Raw genomic sequence first — 6000 nt, 5'->3', positions numbered from 1 at the left:
AAAGGGGAAGCAAATCTAGGATATGAGAATGACTTGACATGGCAGAGTTAAAGCACTAACAAGCCATGAAATTAAATTATTGGCAAGGATTGTTTTTTAATTAAGCAACTGGGTTTGAACAAAAACCTTCAGCCACTCCGGCCCTCCAGGACTGACTTTGCCCACACGTGATGTACTGTATATCATAAGACAATATAACAAAATTAATAAATGCAACTGTATTATCAAAGAAAATCATAATGCTACATTTAAAAAAGATAAATCAAATACTAACACAGAATTAATACAAAAATATGAAAATGTATATTTAAATAACAACAAAAAGATTAAAATAACAAGAAATAGCCAGGGCAATAACATTGTCTATACCATAACAGAGAGAGAGAGAAGGAGTAATGGGGGTGAGAGTGAGGCTACTTCAGTATGTCTCTTGGGAGGATGACAAGTAAGTAAGCCACCCTGCCAGTAATTAGGCAATTTTAGTTTGGCCTTTTCTTTTATATTTTGATTTCTGCTTTTTGTTAACCCCAACTTCTAAAAAAAAATTAAAAACTCTGATATTTGTAACTCCTTTGTCATTATTCTTGGTGTGAGCACACAGCTCTCAGAAATGTTACTGTATATATGCATCCATCCATTTTCAAAAGCTGTTTTTGCAAGGCCATAGAGATTCATAGCCTAACCATACATTACTGAAAGGCAGGAAGCAACCTGTGAAAGGATGACATTCTTTCACTTATCAGATTCAAATGCGCAGTCACTTAAACTGGACCAAATGTTGCCAGTAAACCGAAATGCATACCTCTGGAAGAAAAAAAAAACAATATGAGTTGCATGCAAAGTCAGCAGAGATAGTGACCAGTCTCCAAATCATGCCCAGCACCGTGCCAACATGTAGTCCAACTGCCATACATAATTAATATGTATAGAGCAGTAATTTCAAGAAATTGAAAACTTTTTTATATTGTACTTGCTAATACGAATTATTCAGTTTTTACCCTACACCTTCCATATCTCTATAAAAGAAAATATTTGTGCAGTTCAAGAATTAAAAATTTGAATTCAAACAACATGATAAAAAACGCATATGTATAATAACAGTATATTTTTGTGACCATTTTTAGAATCTTATTTCAATGTGGTTTACACCTCCTAAGATATAGCATTAAAGAAAGTTTCAAAATAAATAATACCCTGTATAATTTAATAATTTGGCCAGTTATAAATGATCCTTTGGCCTTAAAGTGTCATAAGAAACAAATCTGATGAGGCTTGGATATCAATTCTGCACATGACAAGTCCCTTTGGAGGTTAAGTTTTAAACCCAGTAACCATAAATCTCTGAAATAGCTGTGGGTTAACAGTTTAAAAGAAGGTTCCATTGAACTTAAAATCTGAATAAGCGTATGTTAGAAGACTCATGCGCATGGCCCTGTAACAAAGTGACAGTGACATCACAGCCCTTGCAGCTAAAAGCCTGAAAAGTCACTTGAATTAGGAGTTCTTCTTCCACTTGACTGGGTAAGAGCCATTATTTTTGCACTCTGCAAAGAAGACAAGACCTGAGTTTGTGTCCCATGGTGGAACAACTTTGAACAAGATGTCTGTTACATTTAGAGTCTGTATGTATATATTGTGTTTTTTTAGGTTTTATGTGACTTTTTAGGAAGGTTTAAGAAATCTTTTATTCGGAATGGCCAAGCAAAGAGTATCAACATGTAACAAGTTAAACACAAATGGATGCCAGCTCTCCAAATATTATAAAATAATACTAAGATGTTAGGTTTTTATTTGCAATTTATTTTATTTAGCATATTTGCTAATTCTTTTAAAAAAAAAATTCTGTAAAATTCTGTAAAATGTTATATTGTTTCTTCTAAATACTATAATATAATGATAGGGGACTAAATGTAAAAAAATGTTTAGAAATATACATTTTAAATATTAAAAAAGTGATTTCTTTCAGTATGTTTTTCTAATCATGGCTAGTTAGTTTTTATTGACTATTTTAGGTTTATTCTCAGCCTTGAAAAGGATATTTGATTGTGACACCAAAGAGTTTGTTCTTGCAGGTTGTTGGTTGTGTCTCCTAATAGTTCAGATTAGAATAGTGTTCACACATTAGCACAACCAGGGAAGTACATTGACAACTTTCAGTGGGTTTATCACATATGTAAAAATGTTAAAATGGTGAAATATATAAATCTATGTAAAACATACTTAGGTTACACAGCAGTATGTAAAATGTAGTTGGGGTAATGTTAATTTTCTAGTACTGTTGTCGCTATAGACTGTACTTTGAAAATCTCTTCAGGTTTGTATTTTGTGAAAGAATGAGTTAAATATGCTATGTTCAGATAGTTGTGCAATTCATCAGCTCATTGTTAAAAAATTAGATTACATTAAATATATGTACTTATTAATGAGCAATATTATTACAAATTGTAGTTTAATTGTTTCAATTTGAATGTATAAGTACGTTATGTTGCTTAGTGCCACTATGCAAAGCTTTCTATTAATATTGAAGGTTTGGAGAGAACTATGGACTACATCTTAGCAGTGTTTTCTTCTGTATGGTAACTATTCTAGTTTAGCGTGATATCACTATTTCTTATGCATAATGGAATTCTGTTTAGGAGTGGTTCCGGCTTTGTGTGTAAATCAGATAGATAACAGAATGCATTGCCTATGGATCTTCTAGTGCCTCTGGTGTCAAATTATGGGATCTACATTCATACAGTAAATATAGTAAAAGAGTACATTGTATATGAAAATCATGCTGTTTAATAGTAACATGCTACATAGGCGGAGTGGTGGCTCTGAGGCTAGGGATCTGCACTGGCAATCGGAAGGTTGCCTGTTCGAATCCCATAAAATGCCAAAAGGAACTCTGCTCTGTTGGGCCCTTGAGCAAGGCCCTTAACCTGCAGTTGCTAAGCGCTTTGAGTAGTGAGAAAAGCACTATATAAATTTTTTTTTAAAAATGACATGTTGCTCTCTCACTACTTCTTGTGTTTTTGTTGGTTTTTTGCTTGATTTTTATGAACTGCTTGTTACTGTGTTGTTTATGACTGGCAGACTTTGCTGGATATTTGAAAGGTTCCAGAAATGTATAAGTTAACTGGCTTACTTGTAGACATTATTTGGAATGTACCAAATAGACCAAATAACAGTGGCCATTGATAGACTTGGAGGAGGATGTAATGTTTGCAGTGTTTCATCATGTGAGATCTATCTAAAACTGTAAAGGTTCAGAGAGGTATTGTATACTTGGTAATATTAAAAAAAACAAAAGAAAGCCTAAATAGTGGAGCCTCATTTGTGTGACCTTTGTTTTTGTTAATGTTCTACACTAGACACAGCTGCACGCAACACAAGTCCCAGGCTAAAAAAAAAGTATTTTATTAGGTACAATACCCTTTTCATAGACTTCTTCACATAACATTAAAAGTATTCCTTTTCTGATGGTTTATGAGTGCCATATTGAACAAAGGAGTGAATACTTGTCATGTCATTTTCTAATCTGCTTAATCCAGACCAGGGTCACAGGGGTGGTGGGAGCCTATCCCATCTAGCATAGGGCACAAAGCAGGAACAAACCCTGGATAAGGTCCCAGTCGATCACAGAGAGTGAATATGTAAGCAATCAATCATTTTCTGTTTTATATTATTAATTAATTTAGATCACTTTACTGAGATCTGTTTTTACTTTGACATTTTTCTTTTGATCAATGTAAAAAACGTTAAAATAAATCCACTGTGATTTAGTGCTGCATAATGGTTAAATGTGAAAATCTCGGGGTGTTGGTGGGGGGGGGGGGGGGGGGGGGGGGGGGGGGGGGGGGGGGTGGGGGGGGGGGGTATGGGGGGGGGGGATGGGGGGGGGGGGGGGATTGGTGGTGAATAATTTTTATAGGCACTGTAATATAAATAAGTAAAAATAATTCTAGTAGCACAACAGAGGATGGGAAGGAGGAGTCCATATTTGGAAATAATCTCCATCATTTTAAAGAACGTCTTTTCTAATACTCTTCTAGACAAAGAAAGGATCGTTAATTACTGGTAGTTGCATATGCCTATGAGCAGATGCTGAAGCACATGAAGCTGACATGAGGGAAGTATAACAGTAGATACTAGAAATGAATCCAAACTACAAGAATCTCTAAATTTGATTGACTGGTCTGTCTTTGGGGAGTCCTCTGTAAATCGGAATGGAGCATGCTGACTTGGTTTTGGGTTATGCCTGATCTGTAGGTCATGTGTATACCTTCATGAGCTGTTTGTGTATACTCTAACCATAGCCCTGGATTAACATTTCTGACTGAGGGCAGTGGACCATTGGTTTCTGATGATAAACATTGCTACAAGAAATGAAGGTATGCCCTTAAAGTTACCTAAAAAATGTACAGGAACAGGTTTGAGGGGCATTACAGCAACCGAGACCCCTTTTCATGTGGAAAGGAGTGGTGGCAATTATAAATTACAAAACCTTAAGTGTGTGTGTATATTTAATTATTTATTTATGTACTTCCTTATCTATCTATTTATGTATTCGTTTATTTAAAGAGCTTTTGTAAAAAGCCAAATATTCCCCTGGGGAAAAATAAGTTCTGTCTATATATCTACAGTATCTATGAGTTTAATAATGTTTATACTTATTTTGATACTTATGGCTCAAAGGCATTGAAGGAGATTCTGTTTACATTCCCATTGGGATTAATAAAGTATCTATCTATCTATCTATCTATCTATCTATCTATCTATCTATCTATCTATCTATCTATCTATCTATCTATCTATCTATCTATCTATCTATCTATCTATCTATCTATCTATCTATCAGAAAGACATGCTTTATAGGTAACACAAGCTGACTTGAGGAAAATGTTTAACACTAGAATTACCAAAGCCCATGAAAAAACTTGTAAATCCGGTCCACCTTAAATCCCTTCGCACCTCTCTGTCAGTGTCTTTTGCCTTGTAAACACAAGGAACAAGCAGTCTGCTATACCATCCCCCCACCACCAATGCAGAAAGGGCAAGAAGTTCTCCCAACTCAAGCATTGATTATCTGGGAGTGAAGTGCTGGGGTTTTAGTGGGGAAATAATAGATCGTTATTTGGAACACATGCATTTCACGTGTGTTCCGTGTCTACAATAATCTGTGTAAACACATTGTTAAAACAGAAACATTTTTCATATTTTAGTAAAAAATGACAAAATGTAGGCATAAACTATATAATGTGTGAAGCCTGATGTCCAAAGATCAAACAAACACTTTCACAAAAGGTCCAAGTACAATACGACAGCTTCCGTGGTGTAGCGGTTAGAACTATTGACTTGGCCGCGGGATCGATAGTGAGTGCCGCACAAATTTACCATTTTGAGTAGAAAGCTGCTCTTACTATTAATATTATGCAATATTTATAATAACATTTATAGTACTTGTAAAAGTTTTTTCCACTTTTATTCTCTCAGTCTCGGTCACAATACAACCCTTCCCCAACCCATGTCTCAGATCTGATGCTGTTTGTTTTTATTTGAAACTAGGAATAACTATAGATGTGAGTGGTGATTTGAGATAATGAAACTGGAAATGCTCTGATGTGGAGGGATAAAAGCTGACACACAAATGCTGGTGAATCTGCCTTCTTCGTATCTCACTGTCACTTGAATTTTTTTTATTCATTTTTATTGAGTGTTCCACACTGAATTAGTATTTACCTTATGGTCCATGATGTCAAAGCCGCACTGACAAAAAATAGAGACATAGGTCTCTGCAAAGGTCCCAAGACCACTCAGGACTCCCTGGACATTAAGCCTAATATAAATGGGTGTAACTAGTTCCTATTGTTTTTTAAACTATGACTTAAAAGATTGATACAGTGGATCTCATCTACAGCAGGAGTATCTGTTTCATTCAAACATCACAGCAGGCTGCACAGTACTTTGATGGTGGCACAAAATGACAAATGAGAAAAGTAAAGATTAATACTGATT

Source organism: Erpetoichthys calabaricus, chromosome 9 (assembly GCF_900747795.2).
Source record: "Erpetoichthys calabaricus chromosome 9, fErpCal1.3, whole genome shotgun sequence".
NCBI classification, from domain to species: Eukaryota; Metazoa; Chordata; class Cladistia; order Polypteriformes; family Polypteridae; genus Erpetoichthys; species Erpetoichthys calabaricus.
The sequence above is the reverse complement of the archived record's forward strand: the minus strand, read 5'-3'. Positions refer to the sequence as shown.